We start from the raw sequence: 21,671 nt of genomic DNA on the forward strand, positions 1-21,671 counted from the left end.
TGTGCCCCTGGTGCTTGACCTTGCCACCTGCCTGCTCCTTTGCTCTGAGCTCATTATTAAAACTGTGGTGTGGTCACAATTTTCAGCTCAAATTTTGCAGGTTGATCATAGAATCAGATGGGTTGGAAAGGACTTCTGAGATCATCAAGTCCCTTGATCCACTTCACCACAGTTACTAGACTATGGCAATAAGTGCCACATCCAGTCTCCTCTTAAATACCTCCAGGAACAGAGAATCTACCACCTCCTTGTGCAGCCCATTCCAATGCCTGATTAATAGATGGAGCTATTACTTCCATGCACCTAGAAATCATGAGCCTGTTGTGCTTTCAGATCTCTCCTTATGTTTATTTGTTGCTCTTTATTGATTCATGTTTCTATCATGCCTTTTTCCCCCTCTCCCTTATTTTAACATAGAATTGATGAAATTGTGGCTAAATAAAAAGATTTAATCCAAATACTGATTTGATTCAAACTTATGGGGTTCTATGTTTCAGAAAAGCTGGTCCAACTTTATTTTTTTGATCTCTATATAAGTTTTGCCAAAGGGAGAGAGAGCTATTGGGGGTGTTGGAAACCTTGAAAAGCTGAGATTTGTCTGCAGTTCCAGTTCCACAAGGTTAAAACTGGTTTTCACCAGCCTAATACTTCAAATACAGACATGCTTTGATAAACTCTAGAGCTTTAGATGCTTAAAGGAGCATTTAATCATTTGAGGTGCATTTCTTCTTTAGTTGTACATATGCTTGTATTCCAGATGCTTTTAAATTCAGTGGTTTTCCTTTATCTGAACTGCTTCAGCTTTATTTGTGCATTTTCCTGTTTTCCTTTTATGAGTCACAGTGTCCAATTTTCTAAAGCATTATCTTGGTTTCTTATCTCTCTGTAAACTGCTGGGTGATACCTTGTATGCAGGATGTTCTATTAAATTGAGTTTGTTTGCTTTGTGTTACACCGCATATCCTTTAGTCTCTGTAAATCTTATCCTAGGCAGGTCTGTCCCTCCTTCCTATCCCCTGCTGCCCAATCTTTTAATCCAGATGTGCCTCTGCTGAGAGGCATTACTCCTGCAAAGCCACTGTGAGTGGAGATCAGACATCCATGGCTTTGTGATGTTTCCCCAGTGAACACACTTGTGCCTTTTTGTAGCTTTTACCAGAGTGGAAAATTCTTGAGCTTAGGTAAGAGAGAGTGGTGGAGGCAGCAGAAGCTCAGAGCAAGGTTGGATAGATGAAAAATGAGATCTGCCTGAGAAGAGTGGAGGGGCCAGGGAAGATCAGCAATTGTAAGCCTCTATCCTGGAAGGGGCCTTGGATGGAAGTACCACAGCATCCTTCCTCTGGCAGGCACAATCAGAGGGTTTGCTTACCAATAAAGTATTTTCTTCAAAGAGGAAACCTTGCTGACTTTTTTCTTATTATTTTACCAGAACAGAACAAGATAGGCAAAATCCTCCTTTGCTCTTCCTTTTCTTAAGCCATTTCATCCTCAGCAACATAAGATTAAAATGTTTTGATTTTTTTTTTTTTTAAATACTGCTTGAGCTTGGAAATAGAAGAAACTCAGCTTGATGCTTGTGCTGAGTTTGGGAACACAGTAATCGTGCTATGGATTTTATGAAAGTGTAAATGGAATTTATACAAGTTCAAAGGGAGACTGCCCTTCCTAATGTCAATGGCTTTCAAAGGAAACAAGTGTCTTCCATTTAATTTTGCAGTAACACTATTTCTTGGTCTCTTGGTCATTACAATGTGTCCTGCAAAGCAGTTGCAAGACCACCTTATGATTATTTCACCACTTATAACTTTTTTTTTGGTGTTTTTAGAAAGAATACATCTCCAGGTTATAAAATAAGCATCAGAGCTAAATGAAGAAGCAGAAAATCAAACTCCATCTATCTGCATGTGCTCATATAGCAGAGCTGTTTAAAATGTCCACCTACTCTTTTCCCTTAAACCAAGTGGACAGTAACACAATGATAAACATTTTCATATGTATAAGGCTTCTTCCATCTAAATATCAACAGCCTGATCAAACAGGTTGCATTCCCATCTTTTGTGTCCATTTTTGAAAACAGCTCTGTATTTCACTTGTTGAATTTCTAAAACACTTTTGAAATGGAAATCAATCCCTAACCTAATTTAAATCTAAAATTTCTCACGTATCAGAACAGTATGGTCTCCTTCAGGCATTATATTATGAAGTACCAATTAGGGACATAATTTAACTTGTAAAATGTACAAATCACATGGAATTCACATGTGCTGTATAAAGAAAAGCATGTGCAAATACCAGAGTTATGCATCTCAAGGGCTAAATTGCCTGATATTGTAGTCCTGGCCCCCCATTCACTTGTCTCATTTTCACTGGCTTGTCAAGAATATAAAAAGCAATTTAAAAAGTAAACATCATTTATATTAAAAAGGAAAAGTGAATCTATTGGTCATTTGTTCATTTTATGCTGCAAAGGTCTTCATAAAATTGTACCTGGGAGATAAATAGGTGCAGATTTCAAACTAAAAAGTGGTTTTTTGGGTTCCAGGCCAAACTTGAGCCATTAAGACCTGATGTCCCAAACACAAGACACAGGAGATTTTGGATCATAGTAATTTTACTGAGATTTCGGTCTTCCCTCCTTGAACCCAGCTGTTGTTTATTAAACTTGTGTGTCACTGTGAAGTAAAAAGAGGCTGAAGGATTTTCTCTGCCTTCATGTGATAGGCATTGCCTTGGCCATCATCTCAGGGATTTAGGTAGGGAGAAGAGTGCTCAGAACTTCACTTTGAAGCTGACATTTCCAATTGAATCTTTATACAGACTTGTATATCTGTAGAGGCTTTTGTAATGCATTTAGGGACCATGTAGTATTTCAGTTGGTTCTAACATCTGAATAACAAATATCTTTTTTGGGTAACAACTAATCTCTATCATGGTGTGCTGCTCATACAAGTGAATTATTATTCCATCTATAAAATTCCATGCAAACTACTACATATTATTTCATCTCTACCCTCTAATTTATGTTACCTTTAAAAACACAGATTTAATTATAACAATTTTATTTTCAAGATCAAATGTATACCTGCCCAGAGAACAAAAGGTAATATAATAAAAATCACTTAAGCCAAATTGAAATTATATTTGAGCTATATTGAAACTATGCAGTTCAAATAATGATCACAAAGGAAAGAGGGCAAGTCCTTTGCTCCTTGGGGTGGAGGAGAAATAAATACAATCAGTGACAGTCAAACAGCTTTTGTATGTATTATAAGATTTAGGCTAGATTAACATCTTAATTATTCCATGGAGAAGAAAATCTATCAGATAGAGTTGCCTACCTGAAGTACCCCGAGTCTCATGTGGAATGGCAGCAGGGGGGTTCTCACAGCCCTTGCAGGGCACTGGAAGCTTCAGCCCCAGTGCAGGGAAGAGTTCCAAGCTGGCTCTGTGGGGCCTGGCCTGGGAGTGACTGCTCATGGCAAAAGCAGAGGTGACAGGTCCTGAGACAGAGTAGGAGGGAGGAAGTGAAGACTTTGCCTGAGGGCAGAGGGGTGTTCACCACAGTTGTATGATGGGCATTGCATGCCTGCTTGAAGGAAAAAGAAAAACGTTATTAGTTAAACTAATTAAACCAATCAATAAATTAAATTAGAAGGGAAACATCCCCATTCTCCTTGTACACTGAAGGTCCTTAAAGATTAAGGTGAGAGTTGCTGCTCCTTTGTCTAGTGAAATAGAACAGGACTACGGTGCAGTGCTTTCCCAGGGGTGCAAAGGATGGATTCTTGGTGTCAAGATGCATTTTATTTAGCAGTGCCTGCAGCACTCTGCAATAGTGTTGTTCCCTGGGCAGGGTGGGAGTGCTCCTTGTCTTACCTCTGTGCCAAACCTGGCAGATGGATTTCTTGGCACCTCTGCTGTGGAACTGGCTGACCTGGCTGAAGCTGCTTTGGGGTGGTCATGGTTTCCCCCTGCCAGCACAGGGTGGTGTAGGGCAGCTGCTACTTGGCCATCCCAGGGAAAGGTATGTCCAGATCCTCACATCTGGAAGTGTAGCACTGTGATGGTTTTGGTCTAGGCTTCCCTGGTAACTAGCTTGTAACCAAGGAAGTGGCCATGTACCCAGTATTCCATATGATTTTTACATAAACCTGGGTATAAATAAGTTGGGGATTAGGGACCCCACTCTCTTCCAGTGATGGTCTCCCTTATCTAGAGGCTGAGGCCTGCAGCGATTGCTGTCTGCCACACAGGAGGTTGGAGAGTGCTCGCTGTGTCTGGCGACCTTGTTTTTCTGAGGGACAGGGTGAGATTTGTTTTGCTGGTTCTTTATTTTGCTAGTTCTTGGATTTGCTCTGGGCTAATTTCTCTCACTCCCCACACAATTGCTATAAATTGAGAGAAGGTTTATGCAGACAAAAGAGATTTGATGTGGGGAGAATAATATTAGTATTCATTACTAGTAAGATAAAAACTAAAGAACTATATATACCACAATTCTAATTAGGCAAAAGTGCTATATATTTACAGAAATACCCCTACCCCTTTGTATCAGTTCAGGAGGAGAAGCAGTCTCTTTTCCATTTCTGGAGCTACAGGTCTTCTAAATAATTTTGCAGCACTTGAAAATTTCTCTTCAGTTATCTCTAGGACGACAGTTCTGATTTGTCACAGCTGGAACTGTTTCTCTCTCTCTTCTGTGTCTACATCAGGGCTGGGCCTAACCCGTCCTGGGCTAAGACCGGAGGCTAGGGGTTACCCAAGCCCTGTGGGCTCTTCCATGGACTTGGCAAGGGGACAATTGTCTTACCATGGATCTTCATCACAGAGTCACAGGGGATAATGGCTTTTGAGTCCACCCCTGTTTCTTGTGGGGTCCCTCCTCACTAGACACAGTCCTTGATGGACCTCTCTAATGTGAGTCCACCTTCAGGCAACAGTTCTTCCATTCTCTGCTGTCCCTCTGGGTCACAAATTCAGCTGCACTAGAATGGATCCCTCATTGGGCTCCCAAATCCTACCTGAGCCAACTCGCTCCAGTGTAGGTCTCTCTCTCCATGGGCCACAGGTCTCCAGCAGGACTCTGTTTCATTTTAGGCCTCCCACCAAGTCACATCTACTTCAGGCATTCTGCTTCAGCATGGGCTCCTCCATGAGCTGCAGAGGGGGGTTTTCCACTCCCAAACAATCTGCCACAGGTGGCAGGGGCTTTTAGTTTTCAGTCTCTTCCCTGTTAAAGGGAGGGGGGGAGGGGAAAGGAGTTCCCCCCCTCCGCTTCGGCATTCTCTTCTCTCTCTCTTGCGGCTGCCAGCTTTGGCCTTGGACGTTCCGTTATCTCTCTGCCGGAATTCTTTCTGCAGCATGTCTTGTCCAAGTTCTTTTCTAAAGTTTTTTTTTCTCTACTCTGTTACAGGAGAGAAGAGAGGCCTGGCCCCCCTCACCTGGGCCAGACTTGGCCCGGGGTGGAGGGGGGGTAACTCCTGGGCCCAACAGGGGCTGTTAGGCTGGCTTTCCCATTTTCTTTTGCACCACAGGCTTTTCTCCCATTTTCTTAAATATGTATTGGCAGAGGCTTTACTAAACCTTTTGATTGGCTTTTTCTCTTGGAAATGCACCTGGAAAAAACTATTTTCTGCCCCAGGGGGGCTGATCAGCAAACCCATGACAAGCACAAACTAAAGTGCTTTATTGAGAAGCCCCTTTGTATCTCCAGGCTTTAAGAATAAGGGAGGTCTTGGTACTGTGGTATGGAAAAAAAATAAATCCCAATTTTGGCATGAAGGGAACACCCTAAAACAAAGGAAGAATCCTTATACTATGTGGATCACAAGGCTCATGGGCATCAGTGCCTTTGCAACAGCACTTGCTTCGGGTCTGTTTACATACTATTTTAAAAACTGTCCCAAGACTGAGGAGTGGCTCCGTCTGGCAGTGGCTGGTAGCAAGTGCCTGGGGAAGCAGAGGAAATGAGTAGGAATGTTGCTTCAGAAAACTGTCACTTCCCTGGAATGGTGCAGAGATGCCTTCAGGCAGAGGTGATGGCACCTTTGCACTTAAGACTAAGTGGATTTCAAAAAAAATCTGTTCATGCAACTGACTGCTTACTGACCCCATTTAAATGTTCACATCAGCAGCCACCAGGGCAATAAGTTCCCCAGTCCAGTCACTTGGTGAAATCTTTGTATTTCCTTGGTTAGACTCTATAACAAAGAACTTCATTTGATGTTCCCTGTTTCTTATAGCTCATGTGAGATAGTTTGTGGTCATTCCTTATTTATCTTCACATCTCACTGCTGAGTTGACAGACCTGGTTACAGAACTGCTTAGTCATGAATCTTCCAAGTGACAGCTTTGACCTGCCTAATTGCTCCTTGCACAGGACTAGCTCTAATCATCCACTCCTCCTTTCTGCTTCGCTAAACATAGAGTACATTTATTCTCAGAAAGAGAGGCTGGATCTATTTGCAGTACTCAAGAGAAGATTGAAATGAGTGGTGATGTGCTCCTTTGCTTGGTTTTCTCTTCTAAATCACAAACTTTACTTTCCTTTGTCATTGTTTGGGCCAAAGTGGGAGTTGAACTGATGTGTCCAGCCTTTGAGTATGCACAGGAGTGCTCAGTGGATTATGTACCCAGGTAGGGGAACTTTTCTTTGGCCTTAACTCAGCGCGTGACGTGGGACAAGGTATTGCAGGCCTGTAATATTTCCTTAACAGAAACAAGGCAGGTGGGATTGTGCTAGGCTTTGTGAGAAACACCAAAATCTCTGCAGGTCATCATAGCTCTCAAAATACAGGGGCTGAGATGTCCCAGCTCGAACGTCCTTTCCTTCAGGACAAGGATTCATTGGTGACAGTGTATCTCCTGGAAAGCTGGTACTAACAAAAAAGATTGAAAGGAGTCACTCTCCAGAACGTGGCTGGGATTTGATAGCTGTCATTTGATTGTCAGGGCTATATGAAAGTGGGTGATTAGGGCAGAAGCTGGTTTGTGCTGGAAAACTAATGAGCTGATGGTAAATAAACATGCTAAGGTGGGGAGCCCTGCAAGCAAGTAAAATGTCATCCTATTTATTGGAGGGAACCTTCCTTTACAACTCAGATTTCAGCTGTCTTATCACATGGGTGACTGGAAATATCTGAGGGAAATAAACAACCCTTACCATTTTGATATCATCATTACCAGATATCATTATCAGATACAATCTATAGCTACAAATACAGTTTGATTTGTATTGTAAGGCTGCACTGTGACTTAAAAAGAAAATTCATGTCTTATAGCACCTACCCTGGAGTGCAATGAAACCTATTTCATTAATTCAAACAAACAAACAAACAAAACCTCAAAAACTTTCTGCCTTCTAATAGTACTTTTCTGCTATTAATTTTCTCACTTTGCAAAGATACCAGTGAGAAGGATTCACACAGTTAATTCAGTCCTGCCCATCTTCTGGTTGCTGGTTTGGCTAATGCATTAAAAATTTACCTTTGTACGATTCCTTGCAGGCTGCTATTTATTAATGGATTAAAAATGGTCTTTTGAAGTGAACAGCATGTATGCAGCAAACCATTTTGTTCAATTTTAATGAAAAAGAATGGAAAGAAGTGCTGTTAGCCTGGCTCTTTGAAGATGTTTGGATTCAAACATTTGGTTTGAGGTATTGTTGTACCTCTTTTTTTTTTTTTTTTTTTTTTTTTTTTTTTTTTTTTTTTTAATAGCATGCCCTGGAAGCAAAACAAATAAATTTTGAGGGTTTTCTTTTAGCTTTTTATGTGAAAGTTCTCTTCTTCAAAGCCAAAACTAGCTGAGGGACAGGTAACGCTTGTGCACAGCCTGTGCAGTAATAGTGCTGTGGAGCCTGCTCTGCTCTCGTGCCCAGGGAGAAGGGTGGCTCTGACTCCATCCACACTGTGCCCATGGGATAAATGGGCAGCTGCCTCTCCAGTCCCTGCTGGTGGGCAGGTTCCTGGGCCAGTTTTGAGATGAGGGACCCTGGATGGAAACCCAGTGGTTTTCTGTTGCTGAAAATCCTCCAAAGATGCCTGCAGGAGAGTTGCATCCTAGGCTGCCATCTGCCGCTGTGGTGGCAAGGGAAGCTGGTGCTTGAGCTTGCCTGGAAGTGTTGTCACAGATCTGGGAGGTCTCTCTCTGCTTTGTGCAGGTGAGTTTTTGGGTAATTGTTACTTACCTTCAGCATACTGTGGGTGTTTTCCCTGCTTGTGGTAGACAAGTAAAGTGTCAGAGCACCAGTAGTGTCCCAACCTGGCTGGCTTCTTGTGTAAATGCAGTAGGTCCAAGTAAATAGAGCAGAAGTAAACCCTGATGTGTGCACTGAGACCAAGGACTGCTGCCTGTGAGGGTCACCATTCCCAAATGACATTGAAAACTCCTCGGAGTTCCTACTGGGTGATCATGGTGACTGGAAGTTTGAGAAAAACTGGAAGAGAAGCAGCAACAGCGTGAGGAAAATGAATTTAGTGGGGTTTGGTTTAGCTTCAAGTTTTCCATTAATAAGCTGTTTTGCATATTTGGCAGAGACACTCATGGTGCAAGAAAAAGCACCAAGAAACAAGTCAGTAGAACAATGAAAGCATATTTTCTATAAGTGGCAGATTCCTTTACATAGTGAAATACTACACATGGGATTTTTGTGCACTGGCTTGAAGAAAGCTGTATAAGAAACCAATGGGAAGGATGGAGGGAGTCTGTCCTTTCCCCTAGGTCTGTGTTTTCTTCAGTGCCTAAATCAATCCTTTTGGAAAGAGCATAAAGGTAACGTGATTTCCACAGTGGGTTATTCATTCTGGCTGCATCTCCTGGCTACACGGCAAACTGATTTCTTGAAAGCATAATTCTTATTACAGCTATGCAGTATTCACAAAGAGAAACAAATGTTATTTCTGCTTGGTCCATTCAGTGGTAACTTGCTGTGGTAATTTATTTTTCCCCTCACACCCCATGGATTTCTGGAAGTTTTTTATTTCTTTTTGATTTTTTGATTATTTTTGATTTTCTTATTTCTGGTGATGAAATCACAGATCCGTAGCACATTCCTCTTTAGAAAGGGTGGGTCAGCTAAAGCTGATAAAATTTTCTGGCAAAGAACCATTAATTTGTTTTAGCTGTGTAAAATTAGAGATGAAAATGCTATGTTTAGCCGACCATGTAAAGAAAGAATTGATTGATTAGTGTTAATCATTAAAGAAAAAGCCACTTCTATGAGTGCAATCCCCCTGCCCCAACTCCCAGTATGGTCAGAGTGAAAATACAGGACAACGTGATGGATAGTCATTCCTATTTTACTGCAGTAGTCCACCAGTACAATTAAACTAAAAATAAAGATTTAAGATGGAAATTTTCATCACTCCTTAGAAATACAAGGTAGAGGGCATAAAGCCAGCATCTAACAAGTATGCGGTGGGAAGAATAGAATTCTGAAGGGATTGGCTATTGAGAGTTATCTTGATTTCTGTTTTGTCTCACTGTACCAAAAAATATTTTGATCTATGTGGGAATCTTCATTAAAAAGGTTTACTTTTTCTTTACCAAAACTACTTTCTGTATCATTGCCTCCCATGTGGAAGATTCACGCCATGTTCATCACAAGATGTCTGTGGGTGGAATGGCATTGATGGGCACAGTTGAATTTTTTGGGAGCAGTGCTTGTGACCAGGTGAGGGATGAGCTGTGGGCTGCTGGAGCAGCTGTGGCTCAAGGAGAGCCTCTATATTTGCATCTCCTTGCTCTGTGTGAGCAAAAGGAGTCTGCACTCACCTTTGGGCAGATCTGTGCTCTTGCTCACAGCTGCAGGGTTCAGCCCCAGCAAAGGTATTGCATAGGGGGTAGTTTGCCATTAGCTGTCAGAACAGATAGAATAACCTTTACAGCAGCTCTTCAAAACTGCAATGAAAGATCTCTGTTTCCAATTCAGACATGAAGTGCACAGGCTCCTTATATGTTGCAGAATGCAGCAAGGCCGCAGTCTGGCAGCATGGAAAAGAATGTAAATAAGAGGTGAACATCCAATCATATGTGAAAGCTAGTGGTAAATATAGATATTAGAGCTAAGAATAGTGTTAGTATGTAAGATTCTAGGAGACAGTGTGTGACTGCAGCTGACTGTTAAGGCTGTTACCAATCATAGAGCTAGATTACAGAATATTAATGATCTCATTATATATCCTATATAAACTGTACTGTTTAATCAATAAACGAAGCTTGCTTGATACTCATATTGAGTGTCCCTGCCTTTCCCTCGCTGTGACACTTATATTTGCTCAGTATTCCCAATTCACCATTAGACTGTGGCTGCTCTGTGCAATCTGTTTGAATCTGCTCCCATCTGTTCCAATCTGATGTTTTTTTCTGAAAAATGAAGCTGGTGGCGTGTGATTGTTGCAAAGGCAATCAATTACTGCAGCTGTAAAAGTGTTCTGCCTGGTAGAGACAGTGTGTTCTCTTCCCAGGCTGCTGCCTTTCTTCCACCCCTTCCCTTCATGCAGGTAAACCACAGCATGGGCTGCTGGCACGGACTGAAGCTCTGGCTGCTGACATACGAATTGGAGACTCCCTGCTGTATTTCATGTTTAGTGAGGGGACTTTGTTAGTAAAAACAGCTACTGGTGGTGAGTGAGTGGCTGGAACGTTTGGGGAATAGCTGGAAGTGGCCAACTGTGAAAGAGGTCAGGCTGGTTGAAGTTCCTCAGCAGCCTGGCCTGGATCCAGTACTGCTCAGTATGGCTTTTATTTTGTGAATGAATTGAATGAAGGAACAGAGAGCATACTTCGATTGGCTCATGATACCAAACTTGGAAGGAATAGCGTTCCAAACGAACACCCCCCCCCCCTCCCCCAGAGCATCCAGTTTTACTGGTACAACAGATTCAGCAGTTGAATGGGTGGAAATGTAAGAACAGCACCCACACAGACACAGAAGAGTCCATCAGAAGGGAGTGCTGGGAGTTACTATGCTCTGATCACTTGAATCTCAATGCCAGCAACGTCAAGCTTTTGTGAAAAATAGTAACACTGCTAGGATGTGTGAGGCAGATTTATATTTCTGCAAGAAGGGGGAGTCATCTGCCCACTCTACTTGTTATGCTGCCAGGTGCAGCCCGGAGCACTGCACCTAGTTCAGGCTATGCTCTAACAGAGTTTGCAAGCCAGGCAAAAGTAGCCTGGAGGAAAGCAAAAAGTGGTGAGAGGAGATGAAATATGATCTTGGAAGGCTTGAAAGAACTGTGCTTGTATAGCTTTGCAAAGATAAAACTAAATAGGGAGGTTTGGAGAAGGCATCAGCTTTCAGATGCAAGAGGTATGTGGAGCACCACATGACAATCCGCTCTACTCCTCATGCCCAGGGACAAGAAATAATGTATGCCAGAGTTTCTGCATGAAGGACTTAGCCAGACAGTGGAGAAAATGTCCCAGGGGATAAGCTTTTCAAAAAAGAGTAATTTTTGGCTCTTGGATTGTGCTATGGACACTGGGCCAGAAGTCACAGAATCATCATAGAGCAGCCCGAGTTTGATGGGACCTTGAAAGATCATTTGCTCTGACTTTTGTGGGAAAGAGAGCCTAGATGAGATTCTCTAGCCCTTTGTCCAGTCATGTCTTAAAAACTGCCACTGATGGTGTCTGTGACACATCCTTGGGGAGTTCCAGTGCATGATTGTTTGGACTGTGAAAAAACCTTGTTTCTTATATCGTCATGAAAACCATGCAGTAGGTCTGTAATGTTATGGACCTATGACTTGCTTAACCCTGACTCTGAAATAGCAAAAACAGGAACGTCTTGTATAAAAGGAAGACAGTGTTTTATAGTTTGGGGGGAAAAAAATCACATTTTTATAAAATATATTTTGTGTAGTAAGTTCTTGGAATTATTTGCCTTTTGCTCCTGTCTTACAGAACAAACTTTCCTAGGAGATAATATATGACTAAGTGCTTATATGGCATTGGGAGGAAAAGTATCCAAAGGCTACTGCACTGGGCTTCAGATCTCACTTGGGTAGACTCAGAATATTTCCATTTTTTTTAGCAGTAGTTTAGAATTTCACCAGGTATTTTTGAGAATACCGATACCTACTACCAGACAATGTAAATAAATACTGCTTATTTCTACCTTTTAAACCTGCATATTCATAAATACCTCATCATTCCTCTGACATAGCAGTTACAGTATGTATGATACACGTGAATCTTCATTTATCATTGTCCAACTTGGGGCTTTGTAAAAGGTAATGTTTTAGAAAGTTGCTTACACAAACCACTCTTTTAATGAAGCTGGCCCAATGAGAAGCCAGGAGTGGAAAGCAATTAAATAACACTGCTGGGCAGAGATGACAAAGATGGATCCAACTGTTCTGATAAGAATATATGTTTATTGTGTTATTAACTAGAAACTTGCTGCAGTTTAGATATTCCTTTGTAAACTTCATGGACAGATGTCTTAACTTCCATGGAGTGATTAAGTGCTACATCATGCAGGCTGCTGTGTGAATCATCATCTTCACATTAACATGCCCCTACATGAGTAACTTACTAAGTTATGAATATGGGAAATATTTTGCCATGATTATGAATAATTAACACAAAGCTGTATTGGCAACGTCCACCCAGTAATTCATCCTTACAGCTTTGTGACAGAATGTCTTGGGCTGCCTCCAGGAGAGAATCTGAAGAGTAGAGTCAGGATGACAAAACCCAAAACTATAAGGAGTTCCTGTAGACCAATGGCTTTGCAAACGAACTGCTGGTTAATTGAGCAGGGGATGCACCTGTGGAAGCTGAAGGCCTTTTGCTATAGGATGAGTTGTGTGCCCTGCTGGGGGCTCTGAAAGCTGCAGCTTGTGCAGTTATCGCTTCGAGTGGAGATGGAAAAACCTGCGTCTGAGCTCTGAATGTTAAGGTGGCTGAAGTTCCATTAACCAGAGTCAAATATAATTGGCTGTGCATATGTATGTTCTCAGCTTTGCCTCTCCTGCTTATATTATCAGTGTCTAATATTAAGATTCACAGCTTCCATTAATCACTTGCCAAGAATTAGACTGCAGTTCTGCTGTTAGCTGAGCAAAACCTCAGGTACTTGCTGTACCCTTTGGCAGGATGAGCCACTGAATGCAGAAGAGGGGAAGGGCACTGTGCATCTTTGCATAACTTCCAGCACTATGTCCAGGCTGGGAGCAGGGTGAAAGCAGCCTGAGGTGCTGTGTGTGCTGCAGCAGCGTGTCAGTGTTGTGGCTGAACCAGAGCTGCAGAGTGGTGCCTTGCAGCCCAGTGCTCCCTGCATGCTGCTGTCACAGACAGAGTCACTGTGTGCCTTAGTTTTTGTTTCTGGGGGTTTGTTATACCCACATGGAATGAGCCAGGCTGGCACTTTAATAAAAACTGACGAGCGTTGGAGCAGGGTGTCAGACCCTGTGTAATGGAGAGAATTTGAAAGGATGCTGAGATTGAAAACCAAGACACTGCTGAGAGCTCAACAATAAACCCAATACTTATTACAAAAGTGGCCAAATAAATGGGAACCCGAGAGACAGGAAAGGAGAGGAGCGAACTAAGCCCTCAGTGAAACCCCCCCTCACGCAGGTGTGGTTTACGAGATTGTCTTACCGACCCCAGAATAACCAGAATTTCCCATAGCAGAGGCTGCATCCTCACAGTGTTGGCAGGCTCACAAGGTAGCGGGCACCCCCACAAAGGCAAAGTTGTCCTTCATGTGAAGCTTTAGAGCCCTGAGCACAAGCCACCTGCATTTTTTATCCAATTAGCCGGTGACGTCTACCTGGCCTGGTGTGGCAGCCAGAGGCCCTCAGTGGCTCCCGCCCTGTTATGTGAGCGCACTCCTTCAGTGCATGTGGGAGAACTTTGGGATTCCCTTCGCACTTACACTTTTTCACTCAAGGGGTCTTATCTATTTGGATCTGGGGGCTTTACTTCATCCTCTCCTCTTCAGTTTCTTCTTCAAATGTCCTCTACAGACAACCAACCAATCACAGAACACCAATTAAAACAGTTTATACAAGAAACTCTTTCTCCAAGGACAAGGCTCCTGTTTATCAGTGAACTTGGCAGACAAAGAACAAAACTTTTGCAAGTGGCTGGGCCAAACACAGACCAAAAAATGTCAACAATCCCTGATACACCCTGATAAGCAGAGGGAGGACCTGTGGGATCTCCTGCACGTCCCTCCGTTTCCAGGCCCTGCCTTGGCTGCACGCAGATCAGTGCTGTGGTGCTGACTATTTTCCTCTCATCTTTGCTTTTCAGTTTCCCGGTTGCCACAAACTGCTCCTTATCCGTGTGCATGGGTAGTCATGGTGGTTTCTCTGTGTGTTGATGCCCGCAGTGCTCCCTCAGAGCTGTGCAGGGCAGAGATTTCTCACAGCACGGTTCTGCTGCGATGTGCTCTGGTCACCAGTGTGATTAAGAAGGCTGACCTGAAGCCCATCAAAGCACAGAAATGAAGCAGCTCCTACTTTAAGGATTAACTCCAAGAAGGGAGAGAGGAAATATTACTGACTACTGTCATAGTCCCTGACCTCAAGAATGGTACAGGTGAAATTGTTCAAGAAGGTCCCAAACATCCCCACATATGATGTAAAGTCAGTTGAAAGACATAAAACAGTTTTAAAAGAAAGATGCTTATCTGATTCTTAGGAAAAAGTCTTGAAATTGAGTTCTGTGTGAGGTGTTTTCTGAGAGTAATAACTGAAAGAAAATAATTTTTGAATTTTGAATTGTTATTCTTTTTTTCTTATGTGTGAAGCTTGTAAAAATAGTTAATGGTTTTTCTGGATGTTTCCCAACCTCCTTATGGATGACACTTGCAAAAATATTTTTAAAAGTTCATAACTTGTGAGGGCTGTTTGTATCATGGTCTGAGTTCTGTCTAAGACTTAGCCTTGCTTCTCTCGCAAGGTCTTTCTTTCTTCTTTTATTTTCTTAATCCCTCTCTGTCTCCAATATTTGTTTTGCTCTATCTAACATTAGCCTCCTTTTGCAACAGCTTCACTAAAGGGGGTTTTTAAGCCTCCTGATCTATTGTTCAGAACTCTTTCTATTCCTCTTCTCCTTTCCCTCTTTTATGTATTGAGTTAGATAAAGGCTGAATTCTTTCTTTGACTAGAAAGAAAGATCCAAGACTAGGAAGGTGCCAGATGGTGGCACTGGTCTTTCACATCTGACAAGTCTGGATCATGCAGTGAAGCATAAGAAGTTTTATGCAAGTTATACTCCCTGCCATCCTCATTTTTTCAATTTCAAGCTGCATAGTTGGAATGAGGAAGGTGACATATTTTTGTGCTTATCTTTAGAGAGTGCCTAGAGAAGGTGAGATGTGTATCTGAGGGAGGAGAAAGGATAAGCCTTGGCAATATCTGAGCATTGCTAATACTATTATTTTCTGTGTTTGTATCACACCATTGCATTGCACTACATTTCAGTTGACATGTAGAGTAGTTTGGATACCAGCTGAGCTGTGCCAGCTTATACTAGATGAGTCTGTCGTTCTGATTCTTAAAATCAGACATGCAATTTATATTCTCAGTCTTTGTTAAATCTTACTGCATGGGTAGTTTTTAATACCCAGTTTTTTTCTGAATATGGCAGATACGAGCTGTATAGTGATGTTATAGCCGAGCTGTATAGTGATGTTATAGCTGTTTGCTTTTTATTCCTGAAATCTTCTCTTTGGTATATTCAGAGCAGCTTAACAGTATTCTATTTCTCTGCTTTGAGGAGGAATGGCTGGAGAAATCTGTATTTGAGAGAGAAGTGTTGAATTCCATATGAAATATTTTGTTAGAGAAATATGGAAGATGGAAAAATGCACTTCTTGTCTCTTGAGCTGAGTCCTTGCAGTCTGTGCTGTTATTCTTTCCATTTTTGGGCACAAACTGTGTAAGGGAAGGGAGAGCATCTTCAGACATGGAAGTGATGGATAAGGGTTGATTGTGAACAACAGAAATGCCAAAATTCTTTAATTACATGTGAAAACGAGTAACCTGTGAATGTCACCTCTTACAGTCCTGGCACTCACACAGAAACTGTAACATAAGTTGTAGTCAGTGTTACATGGAAAGAGGACCATGGAAAACTTGCTGACCATCCATGCTCCCACATCATCTGCAGAGCAAACCCTAGTACTGGGAAATGTCCCAGCACTGCCAAAGAGATAAGACATGGGACCTGCAGTATTGAATAAAGCAGTGGTGAATGTTTTAAAGTTGCCATAATCTGTACACTGGAATGCATTCCTTGGTTACAGGAAAAAAAAAAGGTTGAAAAGCATTTGAGTTCATGTAGCCTGCAGTCTTTCTTCACATCTTTAATTTTGAATTTAGGCTTCCTACCCATGCAAGGTTTAGTCCACTTCTGATTTATCATAGTGCTAGAGCAAATCTCAGTTGGAGGCTTTTTTTTTCTGAGTTACTGGGCTGTGATTTTGCCTTTTTAATTTTTCTTAAGTCAAGCTGCTTTTTCTAATCTGAAAAAGCTCCCATTTGTCTCCTCAAACACAATAGTTACTTATGTGTTGATAAACCATCAAAACCTATATTGAAGAAATGACCACTGAGTTGTTATTTTTGTGTGCGAAAGTTTCCTGTTGATTGCAGAGGGTATTTATGTGGGGTGGGGTGGGGTTTTTTTGTTTGTTTTTGTTTGGGTTTGGATTTTTTTTGGTTGCTTGTTTTTTCTTGATTTGGTTTGGATTTTGTTTCAAACTTTCAAGAAAGTTTTAGACCATGGATCAAAGGAGAGCCTGAAAGTTGCAATGTAAAATTACAGAATGTCTGTGTAAACAATGTGTACTTCTCAACTGACAGAATTTAAAAGCAGCAATTATGCATTTTCTGCTTTCTTAGCAGCACTTGGCCTTCTGTGGAGTCAGGCCTTTATCAGAAGAAATAGTTTTTCTACTTTTCTCATGGTCTCACAACTTACTCTCCTTTTATTCCTTAACAAGGCTTTTGTTGTGAATAATAAGGAGAAAGAATAATTATTCTTGGTGGTGTTTGCAACAGGAGGTGACCTGTTTGGAAGCTGGGGTCCTGACAGGAGGCACTGATTTGTGATATTAATGGTGTTAGTACTGAATTGAACCATTTGGCCTGAAGTAAGATTTAATGGCTTACAGTTTTCCAGTTGTTTGCTTTCTTGCAGGGAAATGCAGCCACCCTAAGCTGATCATGTGCTGCCCTTCTGATTTCAGCTAACATACTTTTATAATCAGAAACTTGTAGAGGTAAGATCTACAGTTACCAGTTTCCATCTTAGTTGAGGCCATTGAACTGTTTTGTCAATGCACAGGAATTGCATCTTATTGCTCTTGGGTCAAGTGGGATATGTAGGGATCAAATATAGGTATATTATATCAAATATAACTATGAGTATAAATGAAACTAAAGAACTTAAGAATGAATCTCTTTGTCAGCACTGCTAAGACAAGGAGGTAAGTGGTTGCCCACACTGACACAACTTGTTCTTGGTAAACTCACTTGCCTTCCTTCTAAGAAGAAAAATTGAGCTTAGTTACAGAAGAAGTGGGGACAGTGATTTTAGTAAAATTTTTGACATCCCTTAAAAGATTCCCCAAAATCATCAATAGCTGGGAATACTCATGAAATAACTACAGCTTGATGCAGTTTTAGCTGAAGAGTGGTAAATTACCCATCTGGCAAGTCTGTAAAACAGACCAAGTCTGGTAAAACAGATGAGTTGTGAGTGAGGCTGATGAGAAAATATGTCCAGACAAATGAAACCTGAAGGTGGTGAAATGTTTGGGTGGGGAGAGAATGCCCATAATGAATTTTGAAAACAGAATTGTCTCATGTGTCCCACCTGTCTTTATTGGACAGAACAAAAAGTTAAAAAGTCAGATTTTGGCAAGAAAGATGCAAAGTAGGAGTTGAGAACTTCCTGGGAGTATGGCAGCCTAAGGATAGGTTGCCTGGGAGGGTGTGGGCTCAAGGCTAGATAAAAACCTGCCATAAGGACATCCCTTCTAACTCAGTTTTGGTGGTAGGAAACAGGGTATATTCTGCCTTCTAGTGCAGCAGAAATCAAAGATTTAGCAGTCTTTCTTATTTGTTTGTAGGTAAATTCTCTGGTTATTTATACTGTATGGAGTAAGATGACTGCGAAAGGGGAATCGAAGCATTCCACAACATAATCTCTATCTTGAAAAGAAAATGTTTATGAACTTGCTCTGCTTTAAACAAATCCCTGAAGCAAATTAATGTTTTGAAGCGGTCTCTGCTTAAAAACAGAAGTTCATAAAATAATTCTATCAAAGTATTGCCATTGCTTGTCTGGGGTTTTTCCCCCTGTTTTATAAGAACAAAGCAATTCACAGATAAAAGGATTCCTCAAATAAACAATTTTTCTACTTTTTATTCCTGTAACTAGGATATTACTTATATATCCTGTAAGGTGTTTGTGATTCTATTTGCTCTCTTAGCCTTAATATTACCAATATGTTGTCCTTTATTCAAAGTTTAGTCCAAAGAAAGGCACGTAATACTTGAACTTATCACATATCCTAGTTTAGATAAGCTTGCATATAAGGTGACTCCTTTATCTGATTTCTAGGCATGATCAGTTTGCATCAGATTGTAAGCAGATAAGAAAGCCAGTATTTCTTTGTACAGTTACTGATTTTAGGCTACCCAGTGTATGTAATTAGTTACTTGACTGAGAGGGCAGTAATAAAAATAGCAGTGTTACTACCTACTGTCTGAACAACCTCAGCTCTTGCATTTTCCCAGGTAACTGCTTGTTTATCCCATACAGGGGTGCTTCAGTACTTTAGGGATAGTTTGAAAATGGCAAGCAAGCCAGTGTATCACTGTGACCCAGACTGACAGAAAATGCTGGATAAAGAGGGAGGGGAGAGTATTTCTACCTCTTCTCTTGTTGACAAATGTAATGTCTAATATTACCACTGTGGGGATGGGACCTGGAACTTGTTGGGAGATGATGTCAGGGAAATGGGCTGTGCTTTGGCCTCACCCAGAGCTGTCAGGGTACAGTGAGTTGTTGTCTAAGTTCTTTAGCAGACAGTGTGGCATTTCTGTTTTCTCTGGTGCTTGTGCTTTAATTGCTCTTTTCACTCAAATGTTAAACTTTAACTCAGTTGTTTCATGATCTGATGCCTGCAAGCAGTGAAGTTGGAGCACAGTTGGACCTTGTTGGTACCTGAAGGTGATCAAGCTGAGGAGTTGCCTCAGCCGCCTTGCAGGTGCACCAGGGAACAAAGTCTCCAGGCTATGGCGAGCATTTCTCTGCAGGGCCAGTGGATTTGTTCAGTGGGTTTCAACCTCATTACAGTTGCAAGAAGTGTCAGCTGGGAGTGTTTATATCTATTTAAAGTAAAAATCTGTTCCTCTGTTACATACAAGAAGACAAGTGTGTATAGGATGATGATGTGTGTTGATGAGAAACTTGAGTTTGTTTAAAGTAGGACCTATCTATCTGGTTTATCTCCTCCATCTAAAACCCTTGGCAAATGGGTCTTACTGTCTGCCAGACATGACCACATTAAGTCTATTTGTTTTATGAACACTTGATGCAATTTTAAGATTCTAAGAAAATGTCTCCTAAAAGATATCATATGAAAATCGATAGTTCTTTTCTATGTCATCTTGTTTATGAGGTAGAAGCAGAAAAAGGGTTCACTGGAGCAGGGCTAAGATCAATAGATCTGTGCATTTTAATTGGACCTTCTTTAACTGAGTGCTGTCTGCTTTTAACCCTGTAAGAGTAAAATACAAGATGCTTTAGCAATTAGTGCCTTTGCCATCCTCTGTTCCCACCGGAGTCACTTGTGAACTATCTTCAACAGAAAGCAGAGAAGGAAATTGAAGAGTAACTTGATTCTTACTACTGAAATATAATTTCATTTAAAATAATATTTCTGTCATTTTTGTTTCCTATTTAAGCTTGATTAGTATATCCCTCTTTTCACTGTCACTTTATCTTTGAACAGTCCTTGTTTCCACTCTATGTGAGTCCTTGTTTCCACTCTATGTGAGTCCTTGTTTCCACTCTATGTGAGTTTTCCCTGTATTTTTTCCCTCTGCTTTACACATTCACACTTGGTGTCACCCTACTTTACAATATTCTATATTGTATACTATACATTAATACTATACATTCTCATGTATGCCATGAGTTAATAAGATCACCTTGTTCATGGACTCTCTATGGAATGTGCAGATGATAAGAAAAAATTTATATCCACATTTCCCCATAAAGAAACAGTTTTCTCTTTTCTAACTTTCATTTAACCTTCTCTTACTCTGTAAATGGCAGAATGGCCAAAATGACTGGGTTTTGTGTTTCCTTTTTTAACTCATATCAAAAAGGTCTTATGACGTGGTCTTAGTAACATTCCCATGTCTTTAATTTGCAGAGCTGGATAAGTCTCTGTTTCCTCCAGAAGCCTTGCTGGGATCTTTGCTACTGTGGTTTCTCCTTCATGATCTCTGTGTTTAAAGTCCAATATAATGAAATGTGTATCTAGCCCCCTTCCAAATCCTTTTCTCCCTGCTGGCATCACATGGGTGTGAATGGGGGGGGGGGGGGGAACCTTGGCAGCATATAAAACTTTCCCTTCAAGACACTGACTCTGAAGTGGTGATGGGATCGTCAGAGCAGGATTCTTTTTCATGTTGTTTTAAGGGGCTGGTTGTGAGGTGGTCCTACTGTTTGGGGTGACTTTTAAGAAGAAGTGTGGAACACTCTTTTGTTTTTTAATTTTTAAAAATCCATAATAGCATAACTTCACTGACTTGGGTGGTGTTTTTCCTGCTGTATGGGAGACTCCCCTAAAAAGGAGAGGACCCATTTCATACCAAATGAGGACAGAGGGCAATTAAAGAGAGTGTTTTATGACTACATGAAATTTCTTTCTTGTTTGTGTTGAATACACAACTGGTGACATTTTGTGCTGTTATTGTAAAAGGCACAAGACAAAATTTACAACCTGGGAGGGGAAGGGGACCTGTCATGGCTCCTGTTTCCTGTCCTGCTCCAGAAGATGCTGTACAATTGGTAGAGGCTTGATGATGAAACAAATGGACTTGGGGACTTCGAAAACATGGTGCAGCTTATTGTAACAGCTCTGCAAGTCATGATCAAAAACATCTATGATGCCATTGTTGAGACATTTTACAGCTCAAGTAGTCCTTTTATCCTCCAACCATGTCCTGACCAGTGCCAACCATCACATGTCCCTTTCTTTGGAAATTGGGGCAAATCAGTTTACTTTTACTAGTTAAGCTGCTTTGCCAAATGAGTTGGAGCCTGGATACAGCTCTGTTCAGGATGCTTGAATTCAACTACTGGGCCTGAATTTATGGAAGTGTATATAGAAAAAAAATGCAACCAAATTACAGATACTCCAGTTCAATATTTCTGAATTTGTAAGTAAATTGTATTGGTGCAAACTGACCCATCCTTAGGCTGTGGTAACTGTAGAAGTCTGTGACTTATTTTTACTACATGGGGATTTTTTTCCTTCTTCTCTTCTCATTTTGTTTTTATTTTTTGGATTTTGTTAGTTTGTTTTTAGTTTTTGTTTGTTTGGTTTTGGTTTTGTTTTCTTTTTTCTTCTTCTCTCTGGACCAAAGCTCACTTGGGGCTGGTTCTGTATGCAGTGCCAGAGG

The sequence above is a fragment of the Empidonax traillii genome, unplaced genomic scaffold, assembly GCF_003031625.1.
Source record: "Empidonax traillii isolate 1590-97213 ecotype Southwest subspecies unplaced genomic scaffold, ASM303162v1 scaffold529:size437047, whole genome shotgun sequence".
Classification (NCBI taxonomy): Eukaryota; Metazoa; Chordata; class Aves; order Passeriformes; family Tyrannidae; genus Empidonax; species Empidonax traillii.